Here is a 23733-nt window from a genome sequence, read left to right as displayed (position 1 = left end):
GCAGACAATTATTTGCTTTTTTTTCAAGTCCTGAATGTACCATCATGACTAACATCCTACTGAGAAAAGCAAAATTACATAGCTGAGTTCAAAATCAAGGAGGAAGGAAATACATTCCATCTATTTTTGAGAAAAGACATGCAAAGTCATATGGCAAAGAACGTAAATGGAGAGATAAAGAATTGGGGGCATTAAATCAGTCTACTGAAACTTTTATATTTGGATTTTTAAATAAGACTCACCTTAATAGAATTAGAAGTTTTTATAACTATAGCTCATACAATGACTATCTGTAGTGAAAAAAAAAAAAAAAAAAGCCTTGAAATTTCCCTAAGGTTAAGTAAAGATAACAGTTTTGCTTTGACAGATATTTTAATATTAAAATTTTCTTTTAATTATAAATAAGTAAATGCAATTAATGAAGGTGGAATTGAATGTGTCCTATAAGGATTTGAAGGTAAATGGCAAGAAGTCGAGGGAAAATATTGAACACGATGTGTGTGATGGCTTTCTGGAATTCTGTGACATTACTGTTCCTTTTTCACTAGTAATATATCTTGAACTTCTCTTCTTCCCTCAAGTAGACATCATAGAAACACTTAATGGCACTTAAGCTGCATCAGGCCAAAGAAAACAAATGAACAAGCTAAAACAAATGGATTTCACTTCCAAATTCAAAGCATGAGACTGGGAAAAGAATTCAAGGGTTTGGAAACTAGTCCTGGCAGTGAGCCATTTAAAAGGTTTTTGCCTGGGGCTTTTAGGCCCATGTAAGATATACCAGAGTAGGAGGGGGAAGAAAGTATAGATCAAAGCTGTATGATCTAAATCATGAAATTGCAGAGATGGAATATAATGAAGTGAAGCTGGTATCCAATTAGACATACAGGCTTAGTTTCTCAGAACAAAGGAGTTTGAGTCTCACCCCTCTAATGCTTGTTATTGTTAAATATTTGTAGGCTTCACAGGCAATGCTACAATTATCCCTCCCAGTTATTAAATCCACTCTGCATTAGTAATACTTTTGGAAACCTTGTGTGCGGAAGTTGCTTCCCCTTGGAAAAGCATACTTTTCCTCCTTAATGCCAGCTTAAGAGAGAATAAAGATAAGTAGAAAAAAAGAACTGAAAGATGAAATATGCAGAATTTACCTGGAATATGACTTCATTGTAAAGGAGGGTGTTCTGGGAAACAAGAGAAAAAATGAATTACTATTAAAAAAAAAAGGAGAAAACTCATAAATCTCCTATAAATTGTAAACATGTGGAATATCTGAAAAATACTTGACTGCTGAATATTTTGTACCCAAACCATAACCAGGATGGTTATAATTAGACAGTTTCTAATTAATTGGTCTGAATCATTTATTCTTGGGATTCTTCCTAGATCCATGCAGTTATTTTTAAAAAAGAGAGAAAGTTTAAGGGACCAATGGATAACAGAGATAACATAAATCTGAATTTGTTAGCACACACTTTTAAAATCCACAGCTCCTGTGGTTTCAAAACTACCTTCAACAACTGGTTAGGCGGTTCCATTCCACTATCAGTGGTCCTTAACATTTTTGAGATAAAGATCTCTTGAGAGACTAATCTAAACTCTTTGCTTAGAACATTCAGAGACCAGCTATTTTAGATACACTTTGTAGAAAGGAACTAATGATTTTTAGTTCTATTGAAAAATAGTATAACTGTGGAGTTTAAAGACAGAAAAGCATGTACAATGTTGCCAATTATAAATGAAATGACCAAATGGAGAATGTTTACAATGATAATAATAATAATAATAATAATGATAGATTGCTATAATGCTTTATAGTTAAAGCATTTCATGCATGTTATGTGAGTTGATCTTCAAAGTAACACTGTTAGTATTATTTTTATCATCATCATTATTATTTTAGGATTGAAACTACTGAAACCTCAGTACAGTTTCTTCAAAATAGCATTACACGGCAGAGGTGGAATGTGAATTGAGGTTCTCTCTTTTTAGGGACTATTACGCTACTCCTTTCTGTGTAGTGCACTCCATATTCCTCATCTGTAAAATGTGCTTAATAATGGGCCCTACCTCACAAAAAAAGTGCTGAGAGTGCATTGGTTTTTAAAACCAAGAAAATTCCCCAGTCAGTCTAGAATCAACAAGTATTTATCCTTGTGACTTCTATATAAATATCGGTTTAAAGCTGGCCAGTAATTGTTTAAAATCAGATGGGTTTAAAAAAAATAAAATAAATAAAATAAAATAAAATCAGATGGCTTTAATAAAAGATTCAGTTGAATTTAACCACATTAAGTACATTTTATGAAACTAGTAGTCTATTTAGTTTTTGAGCCCTAGTGAATTGGAATTTCTCTTCTCTGAAGCCCTGGATACAACCAATAGGAACGTGTGCTAAATGCCTAAGCGAGTTGTGTTCTAAAAAAAACTCCTTTATATGGTGGTGACTCACCCCAGGCTCAGTGTCTTCGAAGGATTACAAGGGGCACATCAACAAATAAACAGGCTTGATTTGGGAGGAGCCTCCTACCTGAGCCCTATAAGGCTTCTTTTCTTTCCTGGTATCTAAACAGACTGTGTGACCTCTTTAGAATTCTATCTCAAGGTATCTCACTGGTTCTTCATCTTTGATGTACACCTGTGCACTCAAGGATTTTCTACGTGCTTATACCTAATATAGAAAGAGAGCAAGGAAGTGAAAGAATCCTGTCAGGGTTGATAACTTTTGCATTTTGTCCAGAACTATAATCCTAATTGTTTTGTCTTAGTACTAGTATTAAAGGGAATGAACATTCATCACTAGTTTGGTTTGTGTGTGTGTGTGTGTGTGTGTGTGTGTGTGTGTGTGTGTGTTTCTTTTTTCCACTATGTTTCCATTTATTCCTTCAGTAGCTAAAATCACTCTTAAATGGTTTCTTCAAGAAGAATTCATAGGCATTTATACTCTGAGGTTTTGCATGTTTAAAGTCATTTTTTAAAAATTCTTACATGAAAGTTTGGGTAGTGGTAAAATTACTGAATTACTGAGTCGTACTCTCTATCTTCATGGTAGGCATTACTCTACTGTCTTCTAGTGTTCCTATGGAGCTTTTGGAAACTAGCCTGATGATTTACCATTTATAAATATCTTAATATTTACACTTATACATGTAAAGGGCTCTTTCATTACCTTTAAGATCGAATAATTTTATTATTCTGTAATAAAATTAGCCATTTTATACCCATTTTTTTTCCCTAGGATAAGCTGTGTTCTTTCTGTCTCTGGATTTAGTATTATTCCTTTTATTTTCTGGAAAGCTTTCTTATGTTATATTGTTAGTTGTTACATTTCATTATTTTGATTCTCACCTTTAGGGAAACCATCTATGTATATATTTGATTTCAGAGTGATCTTGTTTTTTCTTTCTTTTGTCCTGTAGCCCTGTTTGACTCGTTATTTTGGATTTTTTAAAACTATTTCCATTTCATTTTGCTATCTGTTCTCAATATTATGCTCCACGTTCTTTGCCATATTTTTTCCAATGTAATTATGCCAGAGTAGCCTCCATTTCTGTAATGGTTTTACTTTTTAGTCTGCTCCTTTCCTAAGTTCTTTTGGTTCATGTTTCACTCGTTTGTTGTATGGGTTCATGTTCTATAATCTTTTATTTGAGCAGTTGCTTTATGTAACTAACCACTTCATTTAAATTTTAAGACACTATTTTTTGTCATCTGCTCTGTGGCAAGATTAGTTTGGTGAGTGTCTCTTGCATTTGCTCTTCCTATTTCTTTTCTCCTTCATATGATATTCTATTAGATGAGAACCAATGCTAATTAGCTTTTGGCCTTGTGTTATCTTTGAGTGAGATTCTCATCCTCAACCAGTTATTTATAGGAGGTTCATTTATAGGACTGGACAGTTTATAGTGTGATTGAGTTGTTCTTTTCACTACCCAGCATAAATGAAAACAGCTGTGGGTCTGCCTACATTTATGTCACTACCTTTTGCTCTACCTCACTGACTAAATGCTTCCTAAAAATGTGGCATGTCTGTGGAATTCTTGGTTAAGCCTGACCCTGATTTTTTGTTGCCATGTTTTAGTTCATGGAAGTCCACAGTTAGCTCACACAGACTGATGTTTCAGTTGAGAGATATTTGATGTGTGATACTCAACCTTGGAAATTCTTCCAAGTTACTATGAGCTCTACAGCCAGAGGTATCCAACCTTCCCTGTTTACTTTCTCCCGTTTTGCCTTCTCTGAATTTTGGAAGTCCTTACTCATATTATTGTTGTTCTGATTCACAGACGCACCTCCTGTCGTTTATTAAAAGTCAATCCTTACAATGTGTCTTATTCTCTTTATTTTCTTTGCCTTAATATTAGGTCATAAAAATGTGATTTTTTAGAAACAATTTTACAGACATTATCCAAAAGCATTAGGAAACCTTCATAAATTTGAATTAATTTTTCAGGGTAAATAACTCTTCCATTCCTGAAAACATGATTTTTGTGATAGGAAATGTCACAAGGAATATTTATAAAATACAAGCTCCCATATGATAACCCAGATTCATTCATTCACTTAATAAAGAATTGTATCTAGAAAACTTTTGAAAGATGAATGGATGAAGAAGATGTGTTATGTATATATACAATGAAATATTACTCAGCCATTAGAAACGATGAATACCTACCATTTGCTTTGACGTGGATGGAACTGGAGGGTATTATGCTGACTGAAGTAAGTGGACAGATTATTAATTTGAAACAAGTTAAAAATCTAATGTTACCTCAACTTAAATAGTTGATAGCGGGAGAGACTTCTCAGTAATTAACTATGCTGGACTTACTTCCACGGTGCACATAAAGATTCTTAGTTACAAAGGGCTTTATTCTCATGTAAAACTTCCCACAGATTTTTCATGTTGGTAGCATGATAAATACTCAATTTCTGCAACAAGGATAACAAAATGGATTTTTCCTGAGCATTGTCAGAGATGTGTCCATGAATAAAAACCTATTAAAAGAGTATTTGAAGTAGAAGTATGTAAAGAGAAAAAATGGAAAAGTTTTTAGAGATGAACATGTTTTCAGAGGAAGGATTTGTCTGCCTCACAAGTAAATACATATAAGGGTGAGCCTGCATGAGTGTTAGACTACCTTCTAGGTTCCTGTGGTTCAGAGTTCTGGTTTGGCTCAGATTTCTGCTCTTCCTTGTGAGAAGTATGGATCTAAATAAATGCTTATTATACATTCAAAGGAGGTCATGAATCTGAAATATATTGTGTGCTGTAACATTGAAAGATATGGTAATTACACTTGAAATCATTGTTTAGTTTCATCCTCCTATAGTCAGGAACAACACTTTTACCATACCAGTCTGGTAATAACCAATCTGATATTAAAAGGGCTACAAAATATATTTGCTGAAGTTAAACTAAATGATTAGGTTTGTAAAAAAAAAAAAATCAAAGACATATTTTTAGAAGAATCATAGACTGATAGGATTTTCAAAATAAATCTTTCTTTTAGTTTGTACCCAGCATTCTGTCCTCTTCATGGATATATAACACTTTTTTCATGGTTTCTTTTTTTGTTCTTCATAATTTGTATGGCCTATGAAATTTGCTCGTCTATATTTTTCCAGATTCAATATCTCACTTTTGTTTTAGAATGTTTACTATATAACTTTTCTCCAATTGTCAAAAATCTCATTCTAAAAATATATATATTTTTAGGCTACACAGTGGCTCCATAATGCTTTTGATCAGAGAGGGATTGAAAGGGGCTAAAAGAATGTTTGTATTTAATAACAACAAGAAAGGTCCCAACTATTTATACGTAAAGTCTATATATTCCCAGAACACTTTATCTTTCCTGTCTTTTGAAGTTCATGTTTCCTGACCTTACTGTGATAAGATTTTATTTTCTATTTTTACTCCTTCTTTGTAATCTGCCCTACTTTACCATGTCTTGTCTGTGTGCTCCTGGGGGCCCTCTAGCCAGCCACTGCTATCACCTACAAGATGAGAGGTGAGGGTACCTGTCATTTATTTATACCCTGTAGTGTTGGTATAGAGCTAATTCAAAAAAGAGTATTTTATAGACATATACGTGCTTTTGATCACTTGATCTTAGCTTTTCTAGTGATAGAAAACCCTTAATGGGTTCATGTTTTCTTCTATTCCACCCCCACTCACAGCTTTACTATACATAAGATTGCCTCTTCTCTTTTATCCTATAATTATTTTTCTGTTGTCTACTCAACTCCTTTAGGCAATTTATCTCATCATAGCCTCATATAATCTTATTCCATAAAATCATAGGCTACCAAAATTTTATTTTAGCCATTATTTTTGGATATACTGTTGCTTCTTTTTTCTGGTATTATTAACTTTCTTTTTGTCTGCACTATCGTGGTGTTAGGGTACAAATGAGTTTACAAATCCATATTCTTCTGAGAACTCTAACCCCCTTCAGGTTCCTCACATGTACTCAAATGGATTAGCTTGAATGATCTATGCATCTTTTTTCTACTTTTCTCCTTTATTTCCACTAATGTTTGTGATAGATCCTCTTTTTTCTTAACTCCAAAGGAGCAGCTTTGCTTACCGTGCCCACTAAAGATTCTGCTGCTATTCCAGGTCCATATTATTGATTATTGAAGCTCCACATCAAGGATACTGCTGTGTGTACCAAGAGCACTCTACTGCATCCCTGATGAGGCATTCGTGCAGTTTCCTGTTGCTATAACAATTGGCCCTATCTTCCATTGCTAGAGAAACTAGACCCATTATAGGAAATGACTTGTACTTGCAGTTTGGTTTTTACCCTTTTAGGCCTTACATTCTTTTTGATTGCAATCTGGTATGGCTTAAAAACAAAACTGATTAAGAAGCATTTATACTATGCTCAGCCCTACCCTGATAATTGCCCTATGACCAGTCTAGTTCCATGTCAGAATGTAAATGCACTCAAGACTGACTGATGGCTTAAACATAATCTTTCTTTTAGAAAACTAGTAATGAAGCAACATGAAGTTATAAAAAAAAAAAAAAACTAGAAATTTACCATGTAGTTCTAAACACAGATGATAAAACATTTTCCTCAATTATTTTCTTTATGTGCTTCCTCTTCATTTAGAATATAGGAAGAGAGTCAAAGCACTTACCTCCTTTGAGAGTTATCTGTGTTTAACATAGAGCTATGAAAGTAGGGAATATGTTATCTATGGCAATGATAAAATTAATTATTAGATGCAGAAGCTTATTTGAAAAACATTAGCATGGACAAAGCATTTTCACAAATTCAGTAACTTTGTCTATTAGTTTGGCATAATCATGGCTAATAGATTGACATAAATGCCTTCATACACATGAGAGAAAGTTTAACTTTTCTCCACTGATTGCAACATAGAGGAAAAAGAAAGGGATCTCAAATACCAGTGAGAAAATGCTGATCAAGTGCTCATAATACTAGAAGCTGGGGATCATACATCTAAATCCAAAGAAAGGTTATGTAAGCTTCTCTTGCCTATGTTTCTTTAGGAATTTGATAGATCATTATCTGCCTTAAGTTTCAACAGTCAGGCCTGGACAAGTCAGAATAAAGAGAAAAAATAGTTTTCAGAGATTTTTTTCTTCCTAAGCCCTCTAAAGGTCATGGGCACACTCAATACCCATGGAGACTTAGGGTTTTTTTGTTTGTTTGTTTTTGTTTAAGGTTTTATTTATTTGAGAGAGAGAGTGCAAGCATGAGCAGGGGGCATGGACAAAAGGAGAGGGAGAAGCAGACTCCCCGCTGAGCAGAGAGCCCAATGTAGGGCTTCATCCTGTGACCTGAGCCAAAGGCAAACATTTTACTGACTGAGCCACACAGGCACCCCGAGGATGCTCTTTAAGTAATGGCTTATGTCAGTAACTGTCACTGTAAAAACTCTTCCTGATGGCATTGAGGGCAATTGTAGCTATGGAAATATATAGCCTTCTAGACTTTTTAATTACAGTAATTACAGAATGTTAAATTCCTATGCCTTTTGAGACTTCTGGTTAAATGTTTACTAAGGTGTGGACATTAGGATGCTAGTTCATGGGAAAATTATCAGTCATCTGCTGATGAATAAGTTTGAGAAATTCCCTGTTAAAGAAAGTTAAATAGATTTCCTTATCATGGGACTTTTCAGGGTTTTTATTAACTAGTGAACATATGAATGACAGAGAGATTTTGAGTCATTGGGACAGCTGCATCTAACAGAAACCCAATTAAATTGGTTTAACTAAAGAGAGGTATTTTATTTTTTAATGAAAAGTCCAGGAGGAGGTAGCTCAAGGCTGATTCAGTGACTTCACTAAGTCTTCATGATCTGAGCTCCTTCCTGTCTTTCTGCTCAGCTAATGTTATTGGGTGATTTTCCACCTAATGTTCTCAGGCACATTTACGGGCACTGAGTGACAATTACTTTACTAGGGGTCTCTCCCAATAGGTTTTTGCTTAAATTTCATGGTCAGAACTAGGTTAAATGTTCTCGGGAAGTCTGAAGTCTGTGAAAGTGAGATTTTTAAAGCAGAAACTTTGTCTTTCTGAACCAAATCAGGATTCCACTGGTGAGGAAGTTGGGAAAAGTGATATTGGGAACCCGATAACAATCTTTGTCATGTAGCATTTTCATTGACCTAATTCCAACTCATTTTTAAAAAAATAGATTATCCTCTAGGGCATATAGGATATACTGTTTCTATTCCAACTATTTAGATTTACAATTTTATTTTTAAAAATTTTTGAAGATTTTTTGTTTGAGAGAGAAAGAGAGCGAGCATGAACAGGGGGAAGGCAGAGGAAGAGAGAGAAGCAGGCTTCCCATTGAGCAAGGAGCCCAGCATGGGGCTTGATCCCTATAACTTGAGCCAAAAATAGACACTTAACCACCTGAGCCACCCAGGCACCCCTAGATACACAATTTTAAACTGAAACTCATATATATATATATGATTTATATATGTATATATATATATATTAAAAAATAAGTTCACATGCTTCATGCATTCATGGTTCTATTAGTTTCTTTAACAGATTTAACAGTCTTTTTTTTTTTTTAAATAAAGTTATGGAGAATTTAAAGTAAATGTCCAAGAAAATAGCCAGTAGGTTAAAGATAATTTGTCTTGAAAAGTTTGGAAGCATTTTTTTTAGCTCTTACACCGTTAGTCACTTTAGGCCTCTTTTTATTCTGTTTTACAATTCAGGGTCTAAAAAATTATCTTAGCATTTATCTTCATTTGCAGATTGAAAGGTTTAGTTATTGAGATCATCATAAAAGGAGCAATTTTAAAACTTCGAGCAGACATTTTTAATGTGGACCATTTGTCTCTGATATCAATTTTATCTGATTACTTTATTACATATGCATGCTACAAGTGACAGATAGTTTTAATATCTCCATGATTAATAGAATATTTTTCTTAGGTTCTCCTACAGAGAAGAATATCATAATGAAATATTGATAAAGTTCCAAGAACAGCAAAATTGTCATGATACTTAGGGAAGTCTTTAAAACTAAGATTGTATTTTCTCTGATGAAGCAGGTTGGGTATTTTACAGCTGAAGAATCAAATACTCTATTGATTTTGTTATTGAAAAATCATCTCATGAGATTTCTGTGTTCAAAAAGAAAAAAGTCTTTCCAGTGACCTTGGTTTTCATGTACTTCATTCATATTTGACTAAATAAGATTAAATTTATGAGTGAGACCAAATTTGAAAATTAGTAACTTAGAAATTCATATTAAGAGTCACAGTTCACACAAATTGGGGAAGAAAAGAATAATTAAAATCTGGAGAACATTCAGTAGAAACAAGTGATGTGTACTTAGGGAAGAAAAAACTTGATAAAAAATATAAGGAGTCATTTATAAATTGGTGTAATCAGTAATGGAAAAGATCTTAGATATAGAGATCTAGAAATATAATACCTATGTATTATATGGCATTACTCACTCTCTGATCTTGCCCTGGATTCCTATATGCATTGTTTTTCCCCATTGACATTGATTTGATCACGTCACTGGCTTTGGTTAATGGAATATGAATAGACATAATATTGAATGTGCTTCTGTGGATAGCCCATGTCCCTCTTTGAGCATCTGCTTTCTGTTAGGGGAACAGCGTGACCCAGGTGGTGGCCGTCCTTTAGCTTGGGACCAAGAATGTGAAGATACATAGAGCTAAGTCAAGCCCGGCAGAGCTGCAGCCAACCTGCAGCCTTCATGTCAAGTGAGCAGGAAATAAATGCTTCCTCGTGTGAGCCACTGAGATTTGGGAAATGTTGGCTATAGCACTGTAAATCAACTAGGAAACCAGTCAGCAAGATGGGGCTGGAATACCGCAATGTGTGGATGTATGCTTAATGTCAAAAAACATTAGTTAATCCTGCTGTTTGCCTCTGGTATCTTTTCTTCATTTTTTTATATAACTTTGTCTTCATCCTCACAGGGAAAATACTGAGGGATGTGTACTTAGGAACTGAAATAACAACAGTTCTGGAATTATACATTTATATGTTAGAAAACTATTTATTGAAATACAACTATTGCCAGGCTTTGCCTCACACGTGGGAGAAGGCAGCAACAAACAAAAATGGTGAGTCCCTCCTCTCTGGGAGCTTAAATTCTAGTCATGGAGACAGACGATAAACAAATCAACTCGTCAGTGATCAGTATGAAGGAAAACAAGGCAGGGCAAGAACAAGATGTGACTGGGGGCAGGTGTTGTTCTAGGTACGACTATCAAGGACTCACTGAGGATAGAGCGTTTACACCAGGTACCGGATGCTATAGAAAAACCTGGGCTTTGCTGTTAGGCAGACCTGAGGTTGACGTGTAGCTCCTGCACTAAATAACCGAGTCACTGACCTTACCTACGTCATCCTGTTTTTTTTCTGATCTTAGTTCCTTTGACGGTAAAATAATAATTACAACATAAATGTCATAGGCATATTGGAGGGTCAAGAGTTGAACACTTAAAGGGATCAGCACTATATTTAGCATAGGAAATTCTTAATAATTGGCAGTTAGTATTACAAGCATTAAAACCGAGGGATGGCCTAGGGCCCCTGGGGTCAGGTATTATTCTTACTGTGAAGTGGGATTGGGAGTGGCTATAGTGATGCAAGGTCCACAAGAGGGATTTATACAGGTCTTCCAAAGAATTTTTATGGGATGAGGGGGGCAGGCAATCAGTAAATTAAAGCGCTTTTACTGCTTAGAGTGGTGAACAGAACAAGGCAGTCAAGGCAGTGGGCAAGTGAGTCATACAGCTGCAGGTTATGTAACCCCTGAGGGAGCTCAGGAACCACCAGTAAGAGGAAGGAAGCATAACTGGAGTCTAGCTGAATAAGCAAGTGTCTGCTTCCACTGGCTTTTGCTGCCTTCATTGGCTCACTCTGTGGCTCCATTGACAAACGTCCTCCTCTAGCAGAGGGCATCATTGTTCTAATTTCTCTAACTCTTCTTTTTTATTTACTTGTTTAAATTCAATTTACCCACATATAGGATAGCACCCAGGGCTCAGCTAATCACGTGCCTTCCTTAATGCCCATCACTCAGTTACCCCAACCTCCACCCACCTCCCCTTCTGCACTCTTCTAAAGACACAGAGTGATAGACTGAAAATGGCAACTAGTTGGAATCAAAAGACTGAAGTTGGCAAATGTTTTCTAGGGGCACCTGGGTGGCTCAAGTCGGTTAAGCATCCAACTCTTGGTTTCGGCTCAGGTCATGATCTCATAGGTCCTGGAATCCAGCCCTGTGTTGAGCTCCACACTCAGGGGGGAATATGCTTGAAGGTTCTCTCCCTCTGCCCTTTCTCTCACTCAAGAGTTTTCTCTCTCTCTCTCTCAAATTAATAAATCTTAAAAAACAAAAAGAAAATATTTTCTAAAAAGGTACTCAGTTAATACCCATAAACATCATTGCCTCTGTGTGAATTAAACCCAAATAACAACTCTCCCTGTTAATCTGTCTTCTAGACATCTCTTATACTTCCAGCTACTTGATGGATATTCACATTTGGGAAAAACATTTCATTTGTTTTAAATTGAATTAATTTATCTTCCAAAACGTGATCCTTATTCTGAGCCTTCTCAGAAAAATCTAGAATTACTTTTAATCAGTGTCTTTCCCTTTCTTCCATGGCCAGTATCCTCATCTTACTCTACCTGCAGTATGCCGTGTTATGGGAGCCCCTCCTTAGCCTCTGATATCATGGGGCTATGGCATTACTCATCTCTCTTGGGAAGAATATGGTATTAATAAATTGTGACTAATAACCAAGTTGCAAAAAGACCCCTGTGCCCTTTTCCCATTCATTTCCCACAAGATAAATTATACATACTGTAACAAGGAGAGAAGATAAATTACACATATTGCAAATTCCTGTGAGAAATCCCTCTTTGTCTAGCCAATTATGTATATTTGCTACTTGAAGTTTATTTTAGAGAATAGAAGAAAATCTTGTCTTTTGGCACCCAAGTGAGGTTAAGGATGTTGTGATTTGGTGTCAGCATTCAACATGCCTCAAATGAATTAAGAATTATAATTGGATGTCACTTGGGGTCTTGGTTTCTGCCCCAGGGAAGGTAATAAAACAAGTTGGAACGTATTACCACATTCAAGTCATTGCTAGGTAATTGCTTGCAAGCCTGTCTGTGGGCTGTAAGCAAAGCTGTTTTATGTGTTTGCCCAAAGACCAAATAAGCGAGGTGAGGTTAAGTGTCCAGGGACTTTGAAGAAATGTCACCTTTGCCAGAGGACTGTAAAGACTGCATGTACTATCTGCTTATTGCTTAGGATTTTCTTGACTTGATAATAAAGGAGTAGAAAAAAACCTTTTAAATGATCTCTTGTCTTAATGTCCTAAAACTTTTGTCCCACTGTAATGGAACTAAAACAAGCAATGGTCAGACAAATGCCAGCCTCTAATTTTTGAAAGTCTGAGACGTTAAAAGAATCATCACCTATTAGTTAAATGCCTATGTGGCCATGGAGAAGCACTCTATGTAGAAGCAGAGTCACAAAGGCGCTATTCTCAGTCCTGAACTGCCTACCCAGACAGCTGAATCTCTCTTTTTTTTTTAATAAGATTTTTTTTATTTATTCATGGGAGACTGAGAGAGAGAGAGAGGCAGAGACACAGGTGGAGGGAGAAGCAGGCTCCATGCAGGGAGCCCGATGTGGGACTTGATCCCGGATCTCCAGGATCATGCCCTGGGCTGAAGGCGGCTCTAAACCACTGAGCCACCCCGGCTGCCCCCAGACAGCTGAATCTTAACACACAGAATTTGAAAATTTTTGATAGAGTTATGTATTACTAATTGGCATTCCTTTTTTCTATCTTCCAGATATGATAGATGCTGAAAGAGATATTAAAATCTCCCCTCCCAAAGGTATTTCATGATATTCTCTTGATAGATATTACTAATAGTATATTTTATAGGAGTGTAGTTGCCACGTTATTGGATGCATAGGCCTATGTTTGCTGTATTTCTTTCATGATTATGCTTTGTATTCTAACATATTGTCTCTCTGTCCTATTTTCTTATCCTTATATTTCACCTGGACTGGTATTTGCCATTTCTGATTTTTTTATTCGAATTTCTTAACATCTTTTTGATCATCCCTGTATTTTCTAACTCTATCACAGGGCTCAATCATATCATTAAGTATGGTTGTTGTATATAACAGATAACCTTTTTTTTCTAAAACCAAATTTGACATCTTGTCTTTCTGTAAGAGACTTGAATTAATTTGTGTTTAGTGTATAAAGTAATATACTTGATGTTACTCCTTTATTCTTTCTTAGTAACGCTCTTTATTTAGTTTGTTTTTCCTTTATACTTTTCCTTCCACTAATGTGAGGGTTTTTTTTTTTTTAATTATGCAATACTTCACAAAGTGTGCACCACCCTTGTGAAGGGGTCATGCTAATCTTTGCATTATTCCAGTTTTGATAAATAAGCTGCAAGAGGCTGCATGGATCAAGTGTGTTAGTTCCCAAAACTAAATTCTTGACCTCTCTTTCCAGAGCTTCTGGAAAGATCACTCTTTCCTGATCTTCTCCTCAAGCCAGATCTTGGGAATCAACTGTCATTCCTGCTTTTTCCTCATATTCACTTCCACTCTTTCAATAGGTCCTGTTCTCTGTGTTTGAAATTCCCATCCATTCCTCTGCACTAACATGGCTACCACCCCAGTCCAAGCAGCTCTCACTTTTCCCCCTAGATAGCTGCAGTAATTTCTACTGATTTCCCTATTCCCAATAAAGAAGAATATGTAACATTTGCAAAGTTCTTGTGAGAAATTCCTTTTCAGATTTGTCTTATTTCCCACCAATACATTTTCCATACAACCTTTTAAAAAATATAAAACCTGATCATATTGCCTACCTTGTTCAAAGTTCTTCAATACCTTCCTTGTGGGAAGAAATGTCAAATGCTATGTGGGACAAAATTTCAAATCCTTAGAATGACTTGGTATGGATTTACATGATCTGACCCGCAGCCTTTTTCTTTAACCTCATGTCATATATACATATTCTTTTTGCTCAAAATGCTCCAGACACACTAGCCTTCCCTCTGCTTCTTCTTCTTCTTCTTCTTCTTCTTCTTCTTCTTCTTCTTCTTCTTCTTCTTCTTCTTCTTCTTTTAAGATTAATTTATTTGAGAGAGAGAGAGAGAGAGAAAGCATGGTGGGAGGAGACAGGGAGAGGAAGAGGGAGAGAGAATCTTAAGCAGATTACACGCTGAGTGTGGAGCCAGATACAGGGCTCGATCCCATGACCCTGAAATCACTACCCTGAGATCATGATGGGAACAAAACCAAGAGTTGGACATTTCACCAATTGGGCCATCCAGATGCCCTTCCCTTTGCTTCCTAAAGGCACAGATCCCATTTATACTTCTGGAACCTCTAGTGCCCTGTTCCATCTGCCAGGAATAATCTCTCCTCCTGCCATTTGCATCACTTTATACTTCCTGTTGGTCAAATCTCTTTATAAACATTCCGACCTGAAAGGATTTTAACTTGTTATTCAGTCAACAGTAGGGTCTTGTTCTCCATCATGCTTACTTATTACAATTTATAATTCAGTCTGTCTCTGGGTGCTTACTTATACATTATCTTTTGTCTGTTGTTTTTCTCATGAATCTATATATGCCGTGGTAACAGAGACCCCTCTGTCTGGTTCAGTGATGTACCCAGAATCCAGTATCCCAGTACTCAACAGAGTTTCAAGCACATCATCAGATAGTGTCCAGTAAATATTTGTTGAATGAACAGATGATTGAATACATCTACAGTCAGTAAAATCCCAGTTATACCATAAGAATACAATTAGGCCCCACAATTAACGAGATATGCAATATAAGAATTCTGATTAATTTGTGTTTAACTCAAGCAAATGCAGTTAGGAATTCCTTTCTTAGAGCCACAAACATATTTCTTTGGCATCAGTGCTTCCTAGGCATCCAAACTCTGCAAGTTTTAGTAGGTTCTGAATTTGGGAGTCTCTCTTTTCTACTTCTACTTATCAATACTTATTATATACAATAACAGTGACTTAAACTACTGAAAGTATCTTGTAACATGTTTTAATCCTATTAAAAATGATAAATTTAATGAATACAGCTGATTCTTATCTGAATATATATATATATATATATATATATATATAACTATACCAATAACCTAAACTTTTTTTTCTAATAGAAAATGCTCTATATGTTTAAGAATTTGTTTTTTTCTTTAATTTTTTGTTGCTTTTTAGAAAATGTATTTATAAACTGGTACATTCTGGAATGCCTTTCTTTAGAAACAGGACTATAAGAAAGAAAAAAAAAAAAAAAACAACAACATTCAATTCCGTACGATGATTAATGGATGAGGGTAAGAACCATAGTCTTGCCAGAAAAAAAGAAAAAAGAAAAAGCCTGACAACTAAAATTTAGGATTGTGTCTGAAATCCCATTCAGGAGGAAACAGTAAAATATAAAGTTTAAAAAGCAGACACCAAAGAATGAGGTCAAGGTCAAAGTAAAGCATTCAATGAGACTTTAAAAGAAGAACTTTTTTTAAATAAAAGTACAATAGCCTATGATGTAGTTTAAACTAAAGAAAAATGAAATGTCTCAACAAGACATCAAGTAGAACTTATCATTTTCCTGTTGTATGCTTCTCACTGATGGCACTTTGCAGATAGATACCCAGCTAGTTTCATTAACGACTTTTTTTTTTTTTTAACCATATTTGTTCCACCATTTAAAGAGAATAAATTGGGCAGCCTGGGTGGCTCAGTGGTTTAGCGCCGCCTTCAGCCCAGGGTGTGATCCTGGAGACCCAGGATAGAGTCCCACGTCAGGCTACCTGCATGAAGCCTGCTTCTCCCTCTGCCTGTGTCTCTGCCTCTCTCTGTGTGTCTCTCTCATGAATAAATAAATAAAATCTATTTAATAAAAAAATTAAAAAATAAAGAGAATATTTTTTCCCCTTTATTGAAAAAGCAAATTTGTGACTGCAACATTTACCATTGGGAAAGAGTATCTTAAAAGAAGAATTTTGATTCTTTTTTTTTTTTTAACTTTTTTAGAAGAAAAAGAATATTGTCTAAATACCTTAGCTTTAGAAGCAGTTGACTTCACACCCAATAGATAGAATAGAAGAAAGAAGGTGAGAAATACATAACAAGATGAGGGATGACAGGAATTTTTGGCTAGCTAACCCGTGCCCAATGCTCCTCTATTGCCTGCCAACAAAACAGGAGATGGAAAAATTAAATACTCAATATCCCAGTAACCCACATAACTAGAAGGTGGAAGTATGTTATAATTGTCTTTAGCTAATAAAACATAAGTGGAAATCCACTGGGGGAATTCAGGGAAAAATATAATATTTTTTTTCTGACAAAAATACTCGTCTCACCATTGGCAGTACCCTGACCCCCCTTTTCTGCCAGGAATTTGAATGTATAGTCTGATGTTATGGAAGCCCTCTTGCAGTAGAAAAGCTTAGTGCTGCCCTCATGCTGTCGAACACTAAATCAATGTCAGCAACTACTGAACTCCAGACTTCTTGTTAGGTGAAAATAAATTTTATTTCTTAAACCAGTTTTTTTTTTTTTTTTACATGGAATCAAAGGCATCTGTGCCTTTACTTGAGAAAAAAGACTGAAACAAGACCTTTAATAGATAGTGGATGTCAGCAATCTGATGCAGAATTCAACTATACAAGTACTGGTCCCTTACCATTCAGCAAATTCCTAAAGTTTTAGTGTAGTTATAAATTTTAATATTTGCACATGTATAAATACTACAAGCCTACAAATAAGAAAACTTGAAAAAAGCTCATTACTTTTCTTTTTTTTTAAGGATTTATTTATTTATTTTAGAGAGACAGAGAATGTGTGTGAGCATGGAGGAGGGACAGAGGGAGAGGGAGAGAGAGCATCCCAAGCAGACTTGCTGCTGGGCCCAACTAGGGCTCCACCCCAGGACCCTGATCCGAAATCAAGAGCTGGTTCCTTAACCAAATGAACCACCTAGGCACCCCTACTTTTATTCCTTCTACACTTTTTTGATTTTGTATTTTGAATAAGTACATTTATATATTTTATATTATAACATATATTTTGAATAACATTTTAAATTTTTACCTAATTATGAACTTTAATTAATGCATACTTTTATTATTGAGCTAAATTAATAGTTTAATTAATTTCAGGCAGTATTTGGCACCTTTATTCAGAAAGACTAAATCAATAAACTGAAATTAAAAGTCTGTTGATTGGGGCACCTGGGTGGCTCAGTTGGTCAAGCGGCTGTGTGAGCAGGTCAGCTCAGGTCATGATCCCAGGGTCCTGGATGGAGCCCCAGCATCTGGCTCCCTGTTCAGTGGGGAGTCTGCTTCTCCCTCTTCTTCTGTCCCTCCCCCTACTCCTGCTCTTTCTCTTTCTCACTCACTTTCTCTCAAATAATTTTTTTTTTAAAAAGGTCTGTTGATCAGAAGTCCTAGAAATAAATAAGTATATGTGAAGTTGAAATAGAACTTTCACATGAGGCTTGTTGTAAATTAGTATCATTTACACTTTTTTAAAAAAGATTTTATTTATTTATTCATGAGAGACAGAGAAAGAGGCAGAGACACAGGCAGAGGGAGAAGCAGGCTCCATGCAGGGAACCTGATGTAGGACTCGATCCCGGGACTCCAGGATCATGCCCTGGGTTGAAGGCAGGCACTAAACCGCTGAGCCACCCAGGGATCCCCTCATTTACACTTCTAAAGTTATTAGAGCTTAAATTGCACAATGACTTTTAAGAGGCCTCATAAAAGGACTGGTAATCAACTGGGATAAAAAGGAAACAAAGGGGGCCCTGGGTGGCTCAGTGGTTGAGCATCTGCCATGGGCTCTCCTGGGATTGAATCCCACATGAGCCTCCCTGCATGGAGCCTGCTTCTCCCTCTGCCTGTGTCTCTGCCTCGCTTTCTGTGTCTAGCATGAATAAGTAAATAAAATCTTTTAAAAAATGAAAAAAAAAAAAATAAGACATGGTTCCTAAACTTAAGAAGCTCACAATCTAATGTAAAGTTTTTCCATCCTGGCTGCAAACGACTACTCCCCACCACATAGTTTCCAGAGCCTGCATCCCTAGGATTATGGTTTCCTTGGGGTGGAGCTCTTCATCAGCACTGTGTATTCCCCTGTGATTCTAATGTCCAATCAGAGTTGAAAACCAGCTATCTAGTAGGTAATCATTCATATTAATTTCCAACTAAAGGTGAACAAAAAAGCTTTTTTTCCAAGGAGGGTTAATTTATGAAGTAGAGTAGACTAGAATGTGCTTGATGAACATAATCAACATGGGAGGTGGCCGGTCATCCTTAACTCTCAGGACTTCAAAATGGCAATTAATCATCATGAGTGGAGTGTCTGTAATGCTCTTGCTCATGATTTTTTCTGGGTAAACAATGGGTAGCCTTTTAATTATATTTCATTTATTTGAGATTGTTTCCTATATTACATTGTGTACTTGAGAAAGGGATATGAGGGCACAGACTAAGAGGTTTTCTATATTTAGCCTTCCTTGTGAAGTTAGAAATTAATAATAGATGTACAGTGATGATGATAATAAGTAGGTATGTTAATATTTTGGTTATTTTATATGAAGAGTATTGTCCATGTAACAAATATTGGTTGAGCACCTGCTTCATGATCAATATCTTTCTAGACACTGGGAGCACAGAGAACAACCCAGAAGAGATCCTTTCTTAGAGGCCTATAGTCTAATGGGGTAATTCTATTTTGTCAGAATGTCTTGCTTAAAAATATATAATTTCTCTAAGAAGCATATTTTTATAAAAAGTTCGTGTGCATTTCTTTTTTTAATGAGTAGCGTTTTACAATGTTTTTTTTTCAATTTCAAAACAACGCAGATTTGTTTTTGAGGCAGAGTTGGCCATACTTACTAGTTGTTAAAAATAAATAAGTAAAATACAAAGCAAAAAGAGGAAAAATTTAGATTAAAAAATTGCATAATCCCAGAATTAATTGTGGATAATATTTTGGCATATTTTCCAGACATTTTTCTAGAATACACATAAACACACATTTTAGAAGATGAAATCATATCTTTAGGAAGTAGATTAAAACATTTATAATTTAGAGGCACCTGGGTGGCTCATGCAGTTGAGCATCTGCCTTTGGCTCAGGTTGTGATCCCAGGGTCCTGCATTGGGCTCCTTGCTCAGCAGGGAACCTGCTTCTCCTTCTCCTGCTGCTATGCCCCCTGCTTATGCTCTTTGGCATTCTGTCTTTCTCTGTCAAATAAGTAAATGAAATCTTTTAAAAAAGACATTTGCAATTTAAAATACATAGTAATCACATTCATATATTTTGGTATAAACAAAGTATATTTAGCTGTTTTAAAAAGAAGAACTTCTAAAATCATATCCCTGTCAGAAGAAATAGAAATTGACCCAGTTAGATTCAAAATGTGGATTCATCTTAAGAATTCATGTAGCAATAAGGGGACTGGAAATATTTCCAACATACAGAATGAGATGGCACTATTGTTTAGGAATTGGACAACTTTTCAGGTTCCAGACTAATTTTATATATTAGGTAACTGTGACTCTTGCTCAGCTTTGGATGCTCTTCTTTAGGGTCTCCTCTTACTGCTCCACCAATGTGACTCAGCTTCACTCACTCCGTTTCCCCACTGGGTATCTTCCTATGTCCCTTGTCACTGTCAACTCAACTATGCTTCCACCTAAACACTTTTACTTATTTTAATACCTTTCATGCAACCTGACTTGCTCTACAGTTACTAGTATCATCCTATTCCTCAGACACACACACACACACACACACACACACACACGTGTGCATAAATCCTGACGGAAGCATTCCAACACAAGAGACTTGATTACATGTTCATTTGAGCACATTTACATGTTTTCAAGCTTCCCCTGTGATTTGACTGCATTCAAGTTTTCAGCCAGGAGAAGCTAGGACTTTCTAACTTCAATTTCAGCCGATGGAAAAGTAGTACAATACACATTTGGCTGATGAGCTTTCTCTACCATGCTACCCTCATCATCAGAGGTGGGTGGATTCTGCAACATACAGTTTCTAAGTCTTGGTCTTTATTTCTGTCATGTATTTTGACCTTTAAAGGCTGACAAGATGTATGAAAATGATAATTGTGGATCTTTTACAAAAACTAAAGCCAAAAAAAAAAGAAGAAGAAGAAGAAGAAGAAGAAGAAGAAGAAGAAGAGAAGAAGAAGAAGAAGAAGAAGAAGAAGAAGAAGAAGAAGAAGAAGAAGAAGAAGAAGAAGAAGGAGGAGAAGAAAGTATGCTGGTGGATGAAATGAAAGTGTGGAGACTGTTTGAGATGCCTTGGAGGAAATGGTCAAGGCATCCGAAGGGACAGATAAGGTGGCGTGGGAGGGGGGAGTTGTGGAAGCCTTTTCATTTCGGCAACTACTGTTTTGTAGCAGCAGCTCCAAGAAATGGCTGGAGGCAAGCCATGATGTCAGGTGACTGCTAGTGTTTGATGTAAGTGACAGTCCTCACATAGGCTGTATCATTGGGCTTTGAGCTACAGAATACTTCTGTCTGGAGGGTACGTGAAGACGTGCAGGGGCACAGATAGTGTTAAGGGAATTCAGTTTCCAGAGCCTCCCGGGGATACACGTCCCTGAAACAGATATGCTTGAATCATGTCAAGATGTTAAGTCAGTTCTCCTTTCTCTCACAATTGTCCTTCTCCTCCTTTACTCCCACTCACACGGAAGCTTTTGTTTTTCCCTTTTAAAAAAGGTTTTATTCTTGCTACTTGAGACGAAGAATGCAGGAGTGGGATGAGGGGCAGAGGGAGGAGGAGCAGACTCCCCACTGAACATGGAGCCCCACTCGGGGCCTGATCCCAGGACCCAGAGGTCATGACCTGTCCTGAAGTCCAATACTGAACTTACTGAGCCACCCAGATGCCCCCTGAAACTTTTGCTAGGATGTAAAAGCCTCCACATCCCAGTTAATAGGAAAACTTAAAAGAACGTTATCTTTAAGTCTTTTAAAACCAAGACACCATTGTATAAGGCTTAGCTTTCCTTTTTTTAAATGCAGTTATTTTTGTAAGCAGAATTCCAGGATGGCCCCCAAGATTCCCACTCTCTGATACACAGCATTCTGTATAACCCTCCCTCCTGGAGAATGAGTAGGACCTGTGGGTATTATGGGGTAGCCACGCCTAAGATTACATTACTATGTATAAGACTATTTAACAGAGCAAAGGAAGAGATTCTTCTGGGAGGGCTTGTGAAGGCAACATGAAACGAGGAGCCAAGAGTGGTCCCTGGCTAAAGCCAGCAGCCAAGTTTTAAAGCTGCATGAACTGAATCCTGCCCCCCCCCCCAAAAAAAAACCCAAAAAACCCAAAACCAAAAACAATACCCAAACACCAGGGATCCCTGGGTGGCTCAGCAGTTTCACGCCTGCCTTTGGCCCAGGGCGTGATCCTGGAGTCCTGGGCTCAAGTCCCACATCGGGCTCCCTGCATGGAGCCTGCTTCTCCCTCTGCCTGTGTCTCTGCATCTCTCTCTCTCTCTTTCTATCTCTCTCTCTGTGTCTCTCATGAATAAATAAATGAAATATTAAAAAAAAAACACAACCAAACACCTTGGAAGAGAATCATATATTTCAGGGAATAATGTGGCCCAGCTGACATCTAATGGGATTATAGCAGCATTATGAGACCCTGAGCAGAGACGTAAGCCATGTCGGACTCCTGACCCAAGGAAAACTGTGAGATGATAAATGCACGTGGCTTTAAGCTGCTTCATTTGTGGCAATTTGTTACACAGCACATAAAACTAATGCAATCTCTCGAAAAGTATTTACTGAGCACATACCATATTTCAGATGCTGAGAGATCATCTCTTTCATGACACCTGCCAAAATCTCTACCTTCATAAGATTTACCTTGTGGTGGGTAGAGTAATTGTAAATACATTTATATATAAAACCTCTAGCACATGGGATCCCTGGGTGGCGCAGCGGTTTGGCGCCTGCCTTTGGCCCAGGGCGCGATCCTGGAGACCCGGGATCGAATCCCACATCAGGCTCCCGGTGCATGGAGCCTGCTTCTCCCTCTGCCTGTGTCTCTGCCTCTCTCTCTCTCTCTGTGACTATCATAAATAAATAAAAATTTAAAAAAAATAAAATAAAAAAATAAAACCTCTAGCACATTAGACTGTGATCGCCCTTAGAGAAAAAAAAATGAAATAGGGAAATAATTTATGGAGGGACTAAGGCTGGATAGAGGGAAGTTTCGAAAGGTGAGCATCATATAGAAGGTGTAAGGTCTTGTAAGAAGGAAGGTCACTGGCAATGTTGAAGAGAGAGATTTCTCCAGGCAGAGAGAAGACCAGTGCTCTCAGAGTTGGGTGGTGGGAGGTGGGAGGTGGGAGGTGGGGGCACACGTGACATATGGTGCAGGGAGGCACAACCAAAGAGCTGGGTGATGAGGTCAGGGAGGAAAAAGGAGACCAGATCCTGCAGAACTTCAGAGGTTGTGGTAAGCTTTTTTGGTTTTATTCCAGGTGACATGGAGAGCCAAAGTATTTTTAAGCAGAGGAGTGATGATGATTTGCCTTTCCTTTTAACAGACTTTGTTGCTGTTGAAATACCATGTGGTATAGTGTGGTGTTGATGAGAATGATGTGGGATAAATCAACAGGAGGCAAGATTGGAAGCAGAGACACCAGCAGTTAAGAGATGGTTATAATAACCCAGCAAGAAGGGATAGTGCCTAGATCAGGGCAGTGGCAGTGCAACGAAGGTATTAAATTAGAATCTTTTCTTTTCGACAAAATTGAGACCAGATATTATTGATAGAGAATCGAAATCTCCTTCCATTCCTTCTACTGATTTTTGTAGAGAAGCTTTCTCAGAAGTGGTATCTCAAAAAAATGAATGTGTAGGATAGAACTGATGTTAAAACCCCCTTCCAGCAATAAGTAATATGTATCCATGGATACATGAACTAATTAAAACCTCAGCTATCTCATTAAGAGATATATTTTTGTATTTAACATTTTAGCAACACTTTAATGTGTTTTCATAATTTGTATGTTAATAATAGTAATAAAATTCAGTACAAAAAAGTGTCTTTGACATATAAAGTCTTACAGATACAGTAATAAAAAT

The 23733-nt window shown here is 36.8% G+C and overlaps 1 long non-coding RNA gene and 1 pseudogene across 2 annotated transcripts in view; one reads left to right on the top strand and one right to left on the bottom strand.

Annotated features, from left to right (window-relative positions):
- Positions 1-23733, top strand: part of LOC112652584 (uncharacterized) — a 94971-nt gene that overhangs the window by 44622 nt on the left and 26616 nt on the right. Inside the window, exons 2-3 of one of the 2 annotated variants that reach the window (XR_007405303.1) lie at positions 10469-10615; positions 13374-13418. This is a non-coding gene — a long non-coding RNA (uncharacterized LOC112652584). The remainder of the gene's footprint in view (positions 1-10468; positions 10616-13373; positions 13419-23733) is intronic. The other variant, XR_003131573.3, reaches the window with a different exon arrangement.
- On the bottom strand, positions 13904-14003 carry LOC112652627 (U6 spliceosomal RNA; annotated as a pseudogene).

This window comes from Canis lupus, chromosome 23, assembly GCF_003254725.2.
Source record: "Canis lupus dingo isolate Sandy chromosome 23, ASM325472v2, whole genome shotgun sequence".
Classification (NCBI taxonomy): domain Eukaryota; kingdom Metazoa; phylum Chordata; class Mammalia; order Carnivora; family Canidae; genus Canis; species Canis lupus.
Note: the sequence above shows the minus strand (reverse complement) of the source record. Positions and strands in the feature narration are given on the sequence as shown.